Genomic DNA, 16,585 nt, shown 5'->3' on the forward strand with positions numbered 1-16,585 from the left:
TTAAGATTTCATTTATTTATTTGACAGACAAGAGATCACAAGGAGGCAGAAAGGCAGGCAGAGAGAGAGAGGAGGAAGCAGGCTCCCTGCTGAGCAAAGAGCCCAATGTGGAGCTCGATCCCAGGACCCCGGGATCATGACCTGAGCCAAAGGCAGAGGCTTTAACCCACTGAGCCACCCAGGCGCCCCTGGTTTTCTAATTTTAAAAATCTGACTAATTCCCATAAAAGAGTATTCAGTTCACCAAAAAAAGAAAGTTCTAGGTGCTTAGAAATAAATAAGTTTCAGAAAAACAACCTATCACCTTTTCACACCAGAAATATGTGTTGGACTATATTGAAAAGAATCTCTTTCAAATTCTCTCCTCTAATTCTGATCAGATAGTTTTCCTTGCAAACTATGCACATCCAATCATCAAATATTTATTAAGCAGCTCCTATATACTAGATACTCTAGTCATATGGCTTCCAGAAGACATTATACCCTTGTGGCCTTTTTGAAGGCCACAGGATGCAGCCTTTCGGGAGGTACCAAGATTCATCACACATTTGGAGGAACCTCAAAGATGCCTCAGGACCCCACCTACATGAAGGGGACCTTCCTGCCTGATTCTTGCCCACTGGCCCCGGAGTGACTGGGGGCCTGGTTCTGAACCCTTGTTAGCCCTGTGGCTGTGGTCCTGCAGCAGCCAGGATCCAACCAGGAATTTAATAAAGGGGATTGGTTACCCGGGTAATGAAATAGCTGAGATGCCAGGAGGGGACATTCCAGTATCCCAGATATTAGCAGCAGCAGAAGAAACACACACTACCACCTGAAAGCAGGATAGAGGATAGAGAATCATATGATTAGAGCCCATGGGCAAGTGCCAGCCAGTGGAAGCCAGAACCGCAGTGGGCCTGTCTGATGGAAGTGGAAACCGTGAAGGAGACACACTGGCGGCCAGAGGAGGCTAAGACAGAAAAGCCAGGAAAAGGCCCTGCTTTCTTTCTTCAGCCTTTCAGATGGATGCCGGTACCTCTCACTGACTGATCCCCTCTGAGAGTCAGGCTGTAGGGAGCTAGGAAACAGCCCACAGGAATCAAGCACCCTGCCCTGCTGAGCAGAGCAGACAAAAAGCTGAAGAATAGATCTGAGAACGCTGACTCAGGACTAACACAGGACTAGTATGAGACGTCTTGGATTCCAGATGCCTATCTGTTTCATAGTTACCTGCAGCTGAGCCCTGCACACTAGCCAGTTAGAATTTCTATGATCTCTCGCTGCAACTCCCCATCACCAGCTTCCTGTCTGAGTGCACACTGGAATCACCTGGAGGCCATTTGAAAAAGGACCAATTTCTGGGCTTCTCCCCAGATACTGAATAAGAGTTTTGAAAGTAAAGTAGAAAAACCTGTATTTTTAGCATCTCAACTTGATTCTGATGTAGATGTCCTTTGGACAATTTTTTTAAGTGGGTCTTAAAGGTGGGACTACTCTAATTCCAAATTTATGGATCTTCCAAGTTCTCTTTCATCCTGATAGAATGAAACCCATCACGCTGGACTATAGAATGCAGGTGGTCTCCAAACAAACACACAATATTTAATATATAAAAATAGATTTGAACTTTATATTATTCCTAAAATCCAAATGAGAGATTAATTTCAGTATCATTCTTATAACCTGATAATGTCCAATAATATCTGTGAACATACTGTTTTTCTGGTTTAAATTGAATTAAGTGTGGCATTAAAAAGAAAACTTCCTCCGTAATCTGATTTTAGTTAATATAGGGATTGGCCATTTTAGACTTTAGCCATAATTGTGTATTTTTCACATAGTTGAAAAGGCACTAAACATCAGAAACCTGCATCCATAGACGACAGGATTCATGGCACCTGGGTGGCTCAGTTGGTTAATCATTTGATTTCAGCTCAAGCCATGATATCAGGGTTTGAGGATCAAGTCACACGTTGGGCTCCCCTCTCAGTGGCAGGTGGAGGGGTGGTTCTGTTTGTCCCTTTCCCTCTGCCCCTAACTGCTCATGCCCTCTCTCCCTCTCAAATAAACAAATAACATCTTTGGGAAAAAAAGAAGACTGGATTCATTTCTTGCAGATTTGGTCCTTCTTGTAATTTATCAGTATCTTTTCTATTATTTTGTTTTGTTTCTTACTAAAGACCGAACAGCAATCTGAGGAGGTACCTCAATGACCACACAGTACTAGGGGAAGGAGAGAGCTGAGCAATTGGGGCTCTGAGCCTGGATCTAGCTTGGACCTGAGCACATTTTTCTTGAATGTTTTACATATTAGGTTTCTACGTACAATTTCATGTGGAAAAGAAAAAAAGCTTTCCCTTACTCAGTTCTGAAAATCCTGGATTCTGGACAAAGCTTCATGTAGAGCAAATGAATAAAAGTTTCCATAATTGCAGAATCTTACATGTTTGATGTTTCTGGAAAGTAGGCTCCTGATAGAGGTGTGATTTAAGGCAGCTTGGAGACATAATTCTGAACAGGCTCATTAGTCTGCTTTTAACTATAGGTTTTATTGGTGGTGATAGGATGAAACTCTCTGACAGCTGTCAGCCAGGAACAATGTATGCATAACCCAGGGGATGAGAAATCGGGTCAACAAACATCATGTAGTCAGGAAACATTGTGGTTTCTTAAGTTAACTGCTAATGCATTATTTTAGGAGAAACCTCCTTTTGCTCTGACAGGGCTACTTTTAAAAGAGCTTTTTCCCTGAAACCTTAGGTGGCTTGGAATTGTCATCAAGAAATAATTTTTCATCTTTGAAATGTTTGCTTATTTCCTTAGTGAATTTTTGCAATGTGACTCTGTTGTATCTTTTTCCTACCTTTACAGATATAATGTAGTTTTTAAAAATTGCTCACTTTTTTTTTTTTGCCTCCAGCAAGATATATTTTATACTCACTTTGAGTTCCACTTAAGATGTGGTTAAAACCAGCCAGTAGTGTTTAGTAGTTAAAAATAGTGCACATGAAAAGTGTTCATCATTAGCCATCAGGGAGATTCAAATCAAAACCACATTGAGATACCACCTTACACCAGTTAGAATGGCCAAAATTAATAAGGCAAGAAATAACAAATGTTGGAGAGGATGTGCAGAAAGGGGAACACTCTTATACTATTGGTAGGAATGCAAGTTGGTGCAGCTGCTTTGGAAAACAGTGTGGAGATTCCTCAAAAAATTGAAAGTAGAGCTACCCTATGACCCAGCAATTGCACTTCTGGATATTTACCCCAAAGATACAGATGTAGTGAAAAGAAAGGCCACATGCACCCCAATGTTCATAGCAGCAATGGCCACAATCACCAAACTGTGGAAAAAAGCTGAGGTGTCCTTCAACAGATGAATGGATAAAGAAGATGTGGTCCATATACACAATGGAATATTACTCAGCCATCAGAAAAGATGAATACCCATCTTTTGCATCAACATGATTGGGACTGGAGATTATACTGAGTGAAATAACTCAAGCAGAGAATGTCAATTATCATATGGTTTCCGTTACTTGTGGAACATAAGGAATAGCATGGAGGATATTAGGAGAGGAAGGGAAAAATGAAGGGGGAGAATCAGAGGAGGAGATGAACCATGAGACACTATGGACTCTGGGAAACAAACTGAGGTTTTAGAGGGTAGGGGGGTAGGGGGATGAGTTGGCTGGATGATGGGTGTTAAGGAGGGCATGTATTGCATGAAGCACTGGGTATTATACACAAACAATGAATCTTTGAACACTGCATCAAAAACTAATGACGTACTATATGGTAACTAACATAACATAATAAAAAATAAAAAACAGTGTTCCATGTATACATTATTTATATGACTTAGAAGTACGGATTCACTTGGTGAGATATTATGCAGCCATTAAAATGATACTTACAAAGTTAATGTAATATCATGAAATGATATAATCTTTAGTAGAAGTGGAGGACATAATTACATCTAATGTAATTATGATCATATTTTTAAATATATGCACAATATCTTTTTCTGACATTTTCTTTTTTTAATTTCTTTTTAAAATTTAAATTCAATTAATTAACATACAATGTATTACTGCTTTCAGAGGTAGAGGTCAGTGATTCATCAGTCTTATATGATACCCAGTGTTCATTACATCACGTGCCCTCCTTAATGTCCATCACCCAGTTATCCTATCCGCCTACCCCTCGTTATCCTCAGTTTGTTTCCTATGATTAAGAGTCTCATATGGGGGGTGCCTGGGTGACTCAGTGGGTTAAAGCTTCTGCCTTCGGCTCAGGTCATGATCCCAGGGTCCTGGGATCGAGCCGCACATGGGGCTCTCAGAGAGCCTGCTTCCTCCTCTCTCTCTGCCTGCCTCTCTGCCTACTTGTGATCTCTGTCTGTCAAATAAATAAATAAATAAAATCTTAAAAAAAAAAAAAGAGTCTCTTATGGTTTGTCTCCCTATCTGGTTTCATCTTATTTTATTTTATTTTATTTTTTCCTCTCTTCTCCTATGATCCTCTGTTTTGTTTCTTAAATTCCACATATGAATGGTTTCATATGATAATTGATCTTTCTCTGAATTGACTTGGCAGAATACCTTCTATTCCATCCACATCATTGCAAATGGCAGATTTCATTTTTTTGGATGGATGCACAATGTCCTTTGATCCAATAATTCCACTTCCCAAACAGGTCTGCAAAGATGGAAGAATGGTCACTGCATTGTTTATAATAGCAAAAAGTTAGAAATAACAAATCTTCATCAGTAGGGATTATAAAAAGTATGGTTACATACATGCAGTGGAATACTATATTGTCATTTTTAAAATGTAGTAGATACACATATCTGGACTCTGAAAGATGTCCAGATCTTTGAAAGATGTATTATTCAGAAAGATATATTCAGAAAGATCTCTGAAAGATATATTATTATAAAAAAAGAAAATTACTGAACAGAATATTTAGTAGAAACCATTTGGTAAAAATATCAAGTCATCATATATAATAGATAACATATTAGATATTATATATTGATATTACATAATACATATAATATATAATATTTAATGGGTATATAAGCTAGCTATATACACTAGGTAATATTATCAAACTTTTCACAGTAATTATTTCTATGACTCTTGTGGGTTATGATTATAGGAGATGTTTGTTCTCCTTTATTCATTTCTGCATGTAAATTGTCTATAGTAAGCATGACAATTTATAATACATTATAGTATAATACATACAGTTTATGATATGAAATACATAAAATTTTGGTATTGATGAAAGACTGGAAGGAAATACACTGACACGATTAAAATGCTTGTTTCTAATTGATAGAACCATGAAAGATTTTTCACAACTTTTTTGTGCTAGAGGGGTGCCTGCGTGGCTCAGTTGGTTAAGCATCTGCCTTTGGCTCAGGTTATGATCCCAGAGTCCTGGAATAGAGCCCTGCACCAGGCTCCCTGTTCAGTGGAGAGCCTGCTTCTCCTCATGCTCTCTCTCACACATACGCCCTTTCCCTCTCTCTCAAATAAATAAATCTTTAAAAAAAATGTTTTTGTGTGCTGTAATAACTCCATGTATAATTCCAATCTCATGTGTTAATGCTCTGCTTTTGTAATTAAAAAAAAAAAGGGGGGGGCGCCTGGGTGGCTCAGTTGGTTGAGCAACTGCCTTCGGCTCAGGTCATGATCCTGGAGTCCCCGGATCGAGTCCCGCATCAGGCTCCCAGCTCCACGGGGAGTCTGCTTCTCCCTCTGACCTTCTCCTCGCTCATGCTCTCTCTCACTGTCTCTCTCTCTCTCAAATAAATAAATAAAATGTTTAAAAAAAAAAAGGTAGAAAAAGGAGGCAGGGAGTCAGAGAATGAGTTGTTAAGGATTGGATTAGGTCATTTAAACACCTAAACATCTTCTAGCTTCAGTTCACTCTCTCTAGGCACTGAGAATGTTACATTTTCAGAATGCCAAAAGTGCAATTTGTTGGATCAGTTTCTTCTTTAAGAAGGCCCAATTATGGGAGAAAAGGTATCAGAGATAAATATACGAATTGTTTTTGCTGGAGGTTTCCACCAAATGTGTTCTTACCACCGTACTAATCATATAAACTGCTGGAGCCAGAGTCCCTCATAGCAGAGGACACTAGCTCCTGAGGCACGGCTTCTCCATTTGTTTGTAAGGATCTATCAGTGCATGTGACTACAAGCTAGAGTCGATTTTATTTTATTTATTTTATTTTTTAAAAAGATTATTTATTTGAGAGAGCGAGAGCGCACATAAGCTCCAGTCTGGGAGGGGTAGAGGGAGAGGGGAATCAGGCTCCCTATTGAGCAGGGAGCCAGAAGCAGGGCTGGGTCCCAGGCCCCCAGGATCATGACCTGAGCTGAAGGCAGACGCTTAAGGGACTGAGCCACCAGGCACCCCTAGAGTCAATTTTATTTATTTTATTTTATTTATTTTATTTTTTAAAAATTTTTCAGTGTTCCCAAGTTTCATTGTTTAGAGTCAATTTTAAACAAATAGTGGCTTTGGCAAATTTCTAGAGCATCGGAGTTTTGAGGTGGTAAGTCCTTCAACCCTGTGATGTCAGCTTACTTCTCAGAAGAGCTCCCAGCTGAGATTTTCCCAGAAATCTGACCATCTGAGGCAAAGATGTAGACACCAGCTCTTTACCTTGAGGATTCCTTTTCTGGTAAACTCTCTTGTGGGCAAATTTTAATATGCCAAGAAAACTTCTGCAGCAGACTTTGGTTGTCCTAGGATTTGAATTTCATAGATCACAGTTCATAAAAGGTACCCCTCATAGGGGGCTCTTACCAGGACCCCTGTTTTCCCTGCATGTACAGTTCTTGCTGATTTTCTACTTTTCTAATAAGAGAGGGAATAGAGAAGAGGGATCAATAATTGGCAGCCAGACCAAAATCCACAAGTTACCAACCAAGACCACAACAGGTTGGATTTGCCACAAAACCAGAAACACAACCAGATTTATGACATTTGAGTCAGCAAATAGCAGTATCATTTAGCAAGACACTTGCTGCTGATGGAAAACCATTTCATAGATGGAAAATCGTCAAATTGTTTCACTCTTTGCTGCTGTGTTTTTAATTGGCAGGCCCTAAGGCTTTGTGGCATGAGTTCTGAATACATAAATAAAGTCATTTCATGTCATAAAACCTTTTCAAATGGCAAAATTAGGAAAGGAGAGTTGATTCAAATGCCACAGAGACAAAAAAATGTGTTTTTCCGGGACAAAGGAAAATGAGTGATTTAAGTTTGTGGCAAATTTTAGTCTCGTTGCGCACCCACACAAATAATCTTTTTAAAAAATTCTATTCAGCACTTGGGTACAAGTACATAGTGTCCCCAGGAAGTTCAAATGTCTATTATCATTATTAATACCCTTGTTTTTCTCACTCACTCGTTGCCAAATACAACAAGGAATTAAACCCAAGCTACTGAGGCAAATGGGCCAGGAGCGTGAGGATCCTAGATAGAAAAGGCCTGGTCAGCTTTTCCGTTTCCTATAGGGCGGGTTCCTTCTCTTGTAAGGATGGCTTCTTGGAAAAGGTTACTACAGTGTGTCATACTGACAACTGTCTGATTTCACCAGGTAAAAGAGTTTCCTACATTTCCTTGGTTATGTTGGAAACACTCTTAAGATAGTAGTTACCTGCTTAGCAGTCAAAAGAGAAAGGGATCCGGAGGGATGCCACTATCTCAGGGGCTGTGTTTTCCCTCTGGAGATGCAGCCTCCATCTGGGGTCAGGTGTGATTTTGTGTTGTTTTCTCTGGGGGTTTTGCACAGAGTTCTCCTATCTTTGTAGACTCATCTCAGTCTGTTCTCAGACCGGAGACTAAAGCAGTCCCCGAGGTATGCAGCTTTCAGCTCAAGTGGCCAAAGGAATGTCCCAGCCAGGCATTTCTACCAGTGAGGCAAGCTAAGGGATTCTTTCTACTTTTTGGAACGTCACTGAGCTGTGGAAGGAAGAAATGAGTATGGTTTCTTTTTTCTTCTTCTTTTTTTAAAAGCTGAAACAGGAGCTGGATTGTAGCTGTCACAAGCTGACTAAATATTTTTTTTTACAACACCAAAGCCTTTAAAATCCTTGGAACGCTTGTGAGAACTAATGTTTATGTTGGGACCTTTACATTAATTGGGAGGGGGTCCTGTGTGTCCAACTTACATGTGCACCGTGCCAGCCACGGCCGCTGCCAGACCTCCACATCTGAGGAAGGTAAGGCGAGAAAATCAATCCACCGTCTGGAATAACTTAAGACTGCAGAGAAGTCGACTTCAGCTCAATGGTCTGAAAATGGACGAATCAGAATGAGGTTTGCAGCAAGCCCAAGAACGCCCTTGACATTCAAACCACACACCCTAGCTTCCCTGACTACCAGACTCGTAATTCTACTCTGTCTCTCCGCCTGGGGAAGTTCTGTGCAGTGTCAGAATTCAGCCAATAGGCCTCAAAACCCTGGGAGGATTCTATTTCTTAAAGATAAATCTAAGACCTAGTTGCAGAGGGTTGATTTCAATCCTCTCCCTTAATAGAAGACACCAAATAAAAATATATAGAAAAATGGAGACTATGCGGGTTGAAAAATTCACTTTAATCTGATTTATACCAGGGTGACTTAGCATTTTTCCAGTAATTGGTTTTCAAGTTGAAACATTTTTTTTTAAAATGAATCTGTGGATCAATTCACTGGAATGTTCACCAGCTACTCATTTGCACATATAAAATATTAGCCTTTGATAGGGTTGCTGAGCCAGTTTACATGTGAATTGACACTGAGGAAATCTGAGTGTGACTGTAAAGGTCATGACCATAATTTAGAAAAAAGACAAAAAGGTTTTCTTCCTATGGTTACTCTGTAGGGTTAGTTTTTGTGTGGGAAATATCACTGGCTATTATTGTCAAAGTATAATTTTTAAACATTGAAAAATAGCATTTCATATTTATTTACCTTGGTAACTGGGGCACCATCAGGATGGTCAAACTGAGAGGAGAGGAGTGGAGAGGAGAATTCAAGGACAGAATTCAAGGGATTGAGTATATGTGGTTTATGAAAGAAAGAATCCAGGAATCAGATTGCTAAGTTCGGTGTTGTTTTGTTTTGTTTTAAAATTGATGGGAATGCAACATGGTACAGCCACTCTGGAAGACAGTTCAACAGTTTCTCACAGGGCTAACCATCCCCTTACCATGGGATCCAGCAATCACAAATGAACTGAAAGTTCATGTTCCCACAAAAACCTGCACACACATATTTATAGCAGCTTTAAAAAAAAAGGATTTTATTTATTTATTTGAGATAGAGCATGCACACAGGGGGAGACGCAGACTCCCCGCTGAGCAGAGAGCCCTACGTGAGGCTCAATCCCAGGACTTTGGGATGATGACCCAAGCTCTAAGCAGATGCTTAACTGACTGAGCCACCCACGTGCCCTGATATAGCAGCTGAATTTATAAGGGCCCCAAAGTGGAAACCATCAAGATGGTTTCACAACAGGTGAATGGAAAAGTAAACGGATATATCCATACAATGAAGTATTACCATGAAAAACAAATGACACAAAAAGACAAGGGGGAACCTTAAATGCATATGACTAAGTGAAAGAAGCCAGTCTGAAAAGGCTATATATTCTATGATTCCAACCATATGGCATTTGGAAGAGGCAAAACCGTAGAGACAATAAAAAGATCAGTGGTTTTGGGGCGCCTGGGTGGCTCAGTTGTTAAGCGTCTGACTTTAGTTCAGGTCATGATCCCAGGGTCTTGGGTTTGAGCCCTGCATCGGGCTCTCTGCTCAGTGGGGGGCCTGCTTCTCCCTCTCCTATTCCTCTGCTTGTGTTCCCTCTCTTGCTGTGTCCCTCTCTGTCAAATAAATAAAATCTTAAAAAAAAAAAATAGATCAGTGGTTTGCACATACGCACAAACACACACACACACACACTCACATTTTGTAAAAACAGGAAGAAAACTGTAGAAGAATGCGCTCCTGAGATATATGATTATCTCTGGGAAGAGGAATAAGACAAGAAATGAGAGATAGAGGACACAGATTAAATTTTTCCTCTTATATTTTTGCATTATTTTATTCCTTGTGTATATACATATTAATTCAATAATTGAGGAGAACAACTCACTAAATTATAAACAAAAAATTTTTTCTATTTATTATCACAGGAAAAAAAATATCAGTGGTTGCCAGGGATACATGGGAAGTAGAAAGGTTGAATAGGTGAAGCATAGGACACTTTTAGGGCAGGGAAACTATTCTGTATGATATGTGAATGGTGGATACGTGACACTATGCATTTGCTAAATTCCACAGACAGTACAACACAAAGAGTGATCCATAGAGTAAACTATGGACTCTAGTTAAAAATAATGGATCAATACTGGCTTGTCGCTTGTAACAAATGTTCTCACACTAAGCATGATATTACTAATATGGGAAACAGTGGAAGTCCAGACAAGGAGAGCGAGGATACACTCAACTGTCTGTACTATCTGTTCAGTTTATCTGTAAACCTAAAACTGCCAGAAAGTAAGGTCTATTAACTTCAAAAAACCTGTTGAATGTCCTATAGGTTAACAAAACCATAATTTTTGAGATTCCTTTTTCCACCCAACAGAGATTATTTACAACTCTACTCTACAAAAAGTCATTTGCCACTTATCAGTCTTCTATAAGTTTATGTCTGGTCCTAAGCAATAACAAATAGTAAGTTAAACAAAGGTGCATTTCCCTAGAGAACTGTGAAATATGTGGGTAGGCCTGTTATGCAATGCCAGGATGACACTAAAGGGAAGAGGCACATCATCCTTTTGCCATATTTAAAAGTGTCAAATATTTTTTTCTTAGTATTATAACATATCCTATTTGCTAAACAATTTTGCCACACTCTTGGTCAATCTTGCAAATAAATTTCCAAATTAAGAATTAGCTCCTTGGGGGGTGCCTGGGTGGCTCAGAGGGTTAAAGCCTCTGCCTTCGGCTCAGGTCATGATCCCAGGGTCCTGGGATTGAGCCCCACATCGGGCTCTTTCCTTTGGTGGGGAGCCTGCTTCCTCCTCTCTCTCTCTGCCTGCCTCTCTGCCTACTTGTGATCTCTGTCTGTCAAATAAATAAATAAAATCTTAAAAAAAAAAAAAAAAAAAGAATTAGCTCCTTGGGACACCAGGGTGGCTCAGTTGGTTGGACTGCCTTCGGCTCAGGTCATGATCCCGGAGTCCTGGGATCGAGTCCCGCATCGGGGTCCCGGCTCCACGGGGAGTCTGCTTCTCCCTCTGACCTTCTCCTCACTCATGCTCTCTCTCACTGCCTCTCTCTCAAATAAATAAATAAAATCTTTAAAAAATAATAATAAAAAATTAAAAAAAGAATTAGCTCTTTGTATCAGCCAGAGCCCAGGCAGGAGTCAGAAACCATACCAATTATTTTAATAAATAATTAACTTATGTAATAAATAACTTAAATACATAAATAATCTGCCAGTTATTTAATATAAAGACAGTTGAGCAAGTGCTGGAAATCAGAAACACAGAAAGAGAACATGAAGATATCATAGAAGTAACAACTTCAGGCAGTGATCATCACAGTAGTAATTTCAGGACTGAAGGAACAAAGGGATATGAAGGATATTTCAGGACTGAAGGAACCTGGAATATTACAATTTAGAGCTCAGGAAGCAGAGACTAAAGATCTAAGGGTGCCTTAGGAACTCAGAGGAGGGACCCAGAATTACTGGGAGCCAGATCTCTGAAGTGGCGGTGTGATTGGATGGTATGGCATCACTGAGGGATTCAATGAAGCCAGTTGTGGGTATGTGGACCACCTGCAGACTGGAATTAACTGTGGCTACTAGAAGGGACTGACACTGCCAGGATGAAGGGCTGTTTGCAGGGTGACGTTAATGACGTTGATAGGAACAGGAAACAAACGGGAAGGAGCCAGTGACTTGTTCCCCTAGCGCCTCCTATTGGCAGAACCTGCGAAGCGCAAAACAGCAAAAGAGAATTGTGCTTTGGTTCACAAAGCGGTGACTAGAAGCCGGAATTTGAGGCTGAGACAAATGCTTAACAACCAGCACTCTGCTCTAATTGGGACGCTTGAAATTAATAAATTTGCTGTTGTGGAAAAGCGTGGGCTTGGGGGCAGTCAGATCTGGTTTTATATCGGAATTCAAATACGAGCTAGCATGTTACTCTAGGCAAATGCTATATTGTCTTTCATTTGTCTAAGCCTCAGTTTCCTTATATGAAAACAGGGACAAGAATATCTATCCAGGGACGCCTGGGTGGCTCAGTTGGTTGGACGACTGCCTTCGGCTCAGGTCATGATCCTGGAGTCTCGGGATCGAGTCCCACATCAGGCTCCCAGCTCCATGGGGAGTCTGCTTCTCCCTCTGACCTTCTCCTAGCTCATGCTCTCTCTCACTGTCTCTCTCTCAAATAAATAAATAAAATCTTAAAAAAAAAAAAAAGAATATCTATCCATAGGGCTTTTGTGAGGATTGAATAAGGTCGGGTATATAAATTGCCTAGAGTGGTGGCAGAGCCAGGCAAACTCAGGCAGTGGGACTTAATCTATTAATCACAATATACACTGGCTTTCCAATCTATGTGGGGAATTACCTGATTGGTCAAAAATAATACAATTCAGGTGGGTGGAGGACAAGTGTATGTGGTTATTAAAAAGCATCATAAGGAATCTTTATGGCGATGGCACTGTGTGTATCTTGACTGTGTGGTGAGTACACAAAACTATATAGACGGCAATGTGGTGTAAACAGTAGGGAAATAGAAGATCTCTGGATTGTATCGATGTCAATATCCCAATTTGAGTTACGGTTTTAGAAATTGTTACCATTGAAGGAAACTGGGCAAAGCATACAAGGGATCTCACTGCATTATTTCTTATAACTGCATGTGGATCTATAATAACCCCAATTAAAGTTTCAATTAAAAATAGTAATATTGTTTATTATTGATGCCGAGACTGCCTTCTGTGATGCCCCTACGTTAACTGCAAGAGGAGGAAAGTATCAACTAGGGGTATATTCATGTCACACTAAACATTTTATTTTATTTTATTTTATTTTATTTTATTTATTTTTTTAAGATTTTATTTATTTGTTTGACAGAGAGAAATCACAAGTAAGCAGAGAGGCAGGCAGAGAGAGAGGAGGAAGCAGGCTCCCTGCTGAGCAGTAAGCCCGATGTGGGGCTCGAACCCAGGACCTGGGATCATGACCTGAGCTGAAGGCAGCGGCTTAACCCACTGAGCCACCCAGGCGCCCCACACTAAACATTTTAAACCATGTTTCTAGGGACAGAAAAATGAATAGTTTGAGGTTTTGATGATAATGGATTTAACTTTATAAACATAGGTAAAAGCTATATTATACTCAAATGATATTTTGACCTATAAAACTTAGTAAATCAGATATTCTGAAAGATTTAGGACAATATCGCCAAAGATAAATGCAAAGCTTGAAGCAATACACACTGTTTTGTCTCTGACCCCGTTACCCCATTACTGAAAGTAAAACATGGCAGAAGTGGGCTCCAGATTACCAAGAGAGTCCTTTTTGGCCCAAATCATCCAGAGATTTTACCTAAATTCTTCCCTTCAGCTTGGGTTTAGACACAACCCATAAGCTAAGTTTTAATCATCATTCCAAATGTCAAGATGAAGAGACATCTCAAAAGGAGCCATCTGGTTCCGCAGATTAAAAAAACAATGACTTTTAAAAAGTATATGTCGAAAAGATCTTGCCAAACAGCTGAAGTAACAAATGAAATCTAGCTGGTTTCCGGCAGAGATTTATCATCTCTATCAGTGCGTTTGTTCTTAAGCAAGCTGTAGGGCTCTTGGGTGGTTTGGGGGGTATCTGCTGTGTGACTGCGTTTGAAACAATCAGTTGTTCTGAATCAGCTCCCCGTTCTCTAAGGCTATCCTGTGATTAAAGACATATCTGAACGCATTTCTGTGCCCGTATCAGGCTTACTAGCTCAAGAAGTGACTGAGTAATAAAAACATAGGGCAGGTTTTTACAACCAAACAAAAACAGAATTATCCTGAGAACACATTACATATCTCACTGTGCCAGATGGTGTTGTTGTTGCTCCTGCCTTTCCTTTAAGCTTGGAACATCTCTCTCGCCACTAAAACTGTCAGAAGCCAGAGAGGGGGAAGAATGGACATAAATTCTTTTCTTGTTGGTTCCAGATCACCTCCCCATTTCATTTCATAGTAAACTGAAAATTTATGATAAATCATGCTATATTCTACCACATAATTCTACCATGGAAATACAGTCAATCCCTCAGATAAAAAGGGCCACCACAAAGGGGGGGAAAAAAACCCACTTCTTTTATTGAGGCTGTTGAATTAGCAACTTGTTTTGAACTCTAAACAATGGCACGCTATTATATTGCTCTGAACAGAGTGGGTGTTCCACATATTCTTGTTAATTATCCGTGATAAGAAGTGAGAAGAAAAAAATCCACACAGGAGACTATCCCTGTTGGAATCTGATGAAGACATGTAGCTTAAAAAAAATTCAACCCCCTTCTTTGAAAATGTTTCTATTATTGCTTTCATTTTAATTAAAAATCTTCTGTCTGTACAGCAAGAGCTATGAATTATATCTCAGAATTTTCCAAGATACCTTACAATTGTCCTAAGAGGTCAAACCACCAAAAAAGACAATGGAGTGAATTGAACAGGGGAGGAAATTGCATGCATGTCTGAGCTTCTTCCTCTCAGGCTCGCACAAGCTCTACGGAGCAGAGGCTGCCAATGGAGTACAAAGGTCTGCCCTTTGCTGCAAATAACTGTGCTATTCTGAGGGCATCAAGGCCTCTATAAGGCAATGAAGTCAGTGCATTTGTGAGCTGAACTCAGTTATAAAGAATTTCAGATTCCAGCAAGGGAGTTTAGTGGACCATGCTAAATCAGGTTGAATTCAGAATTAATGTCTTTATATAGCGGTTATGTCCTGAGAGGGGGCAGAAAGCAGGAATTCATGGTGGCCCTCCTTCTGATTTGGAACTCCAAAGACCAGTTAGTTTGGTCCTGATCCAAGCACATGAATATCCTTCTACTCCTAGTCAACTGTGTTACCAGGGACAGTTGTTAGGATGGGTAGAAAGGAGGCAAAATTCATGCATACCCATCACTCCTGGAAAACCAAGTATAAGCCCTTTTCTGTAACAGAATTTTAACTAATAATCAGACAATTCAGGGCAAAACTATCCAAAAATAACCTTTCTTCTGCCACTGTGATCATAGCATTCTGGGCCATGCCAGGATTTAAAGTCGGTGGGACCAATGTTGTTGTAGTTATTCACGTAGGCTGCATATCCCCCAACATTCCTATTTTTGCCGATGGTACCATCACTTTCCTATCATCCAGCTTTGAAACCTTGACGATTCACGTTAAACTCTTCCATCCCTTGTCATATGTAACTAACCAATACAATCACCATATTCTGTTTTTTAACATTCCAGTCACTGCCCTCTGAAGATTTATATTCTAACACTTTTTCATGTCATTCGTTTGCTCAAAAGCATTCAGTGGCAAACACCTCTGGATTATTCAGTAAAAGTCTAAATTCAACCAAGTATCCACAGGCTATAAAAATCTGGCCTGGACTTGTCCTTCCAACCTTATCTCCCTACATGAATTATACATTCCTCCCAAATGAGTCTATTCATTGTCCCTAAAACATGTGACCCATTCCTATTTCCTTTGCTTTTCCAAGGCTGCGTCCCATGCCTGGAATGCCCACCCTTGCAAGTATTAATCACGTGCCCTGGGGTTCTTAATTTCTCTTGTGGATAGCTTTTGCCTTCCTGGTAAATGTCTTGCTCAGTATCAGACTGCTCCTGCAACGCATGTACTTGGTTTCGAAGAGCTTCTTTATTAGGCTTAGCTTCTTTTTAAAGCTTTATTATTTGAAACGAGCAGAAAATGAGGGAATCCAGGCTGCAGTCTGTTATCAGTCCTCACCTACTGATCTATGCATTGTGGAACCTGGTGAATTCTATATTATACATGGCTTCTATATATGATAATATTTTATCCTGGGTGAAAAATACTCAAATATGGAATATTTTTGTCAGAAGGAGTGTAAGAGACTCTGTTAAACCTTCCTATTCAAAGTGAGGTCCACAAACTAGCAGCACTGTGTCACTGGAAGCCTGTTAGAAATGTACAAGCTTAGATGCTACCCTGACCTATTGATTACATCTGCATTTTAACAAGGTTCCTCAGGGAATTTGTGATTCGTGTGCACAGTGAAATCTGGGAAGCACGGGACCTTGAGAGCCTACCTTGAGATCCAAAATGTTTGCGTGACAAGATGAGAAGAAAGAGTCAGTGTGAGATAATGGAAATTATTCTGAAATAGGAACCAGAAGTTGTACATTTCGTGTCATTTACCAGTCATAACTCTGGAAAAACCACTTAACCATTTGGGGCCTTGCTTTCTGATCTTTCCAATGGGAATAATCTCTCCCTGTTGTTTCATGGGGGTGGTTGCAAAGTTAGGGGGGGGAATGTGAAAGC

At 40.0% G+C, this 16,585-nt stretch overlaps 1 long non-coding RNA gene across 3 annotated transcripts in view; it reads right to left on the reverse strand.

Moving 5' to 3' along the window:
• Positions 1 to 6,454: 6,454 nt before the first annotated feature.
• The window catches only part of LOC125100118 (uncharacterized), a 44,696-nt gene continuing 34,565 nt past the window's right edge, over positions 6,455 to 16,585 (reverse strand). For all 3 annotated transcript variants that reach the window (XR_007127448.1, XR_007127447.1, XR_007127449.1), the window contains exons 4-5: positions 8,184 to 8,306; positions 6,455 to 6,752 (exon numbers count right to left, since the gene is read on the reverse strand). This is a non-coding gene — a long non-coding RNA (uncharacterized LOC125100118). The remainder of the gene's footprint in view (positions 6,753 to 8,183; positions 8,307 to 16,585) is intronic.

The sequence above is a fragment of the Lutra lutra genome, chromosome 5 (genome assembly GCF_902655055.1).
Source record: "Lutra lutra chromosome 5, mLutLut1.2, whole genome shotgun sequence".
NCBI classification, from domain to species: Eukaryota; Metazoa; Chordata; class Mammalia; order Carnivora; family Mustelidae; genus Lutra; species Lutra lutra.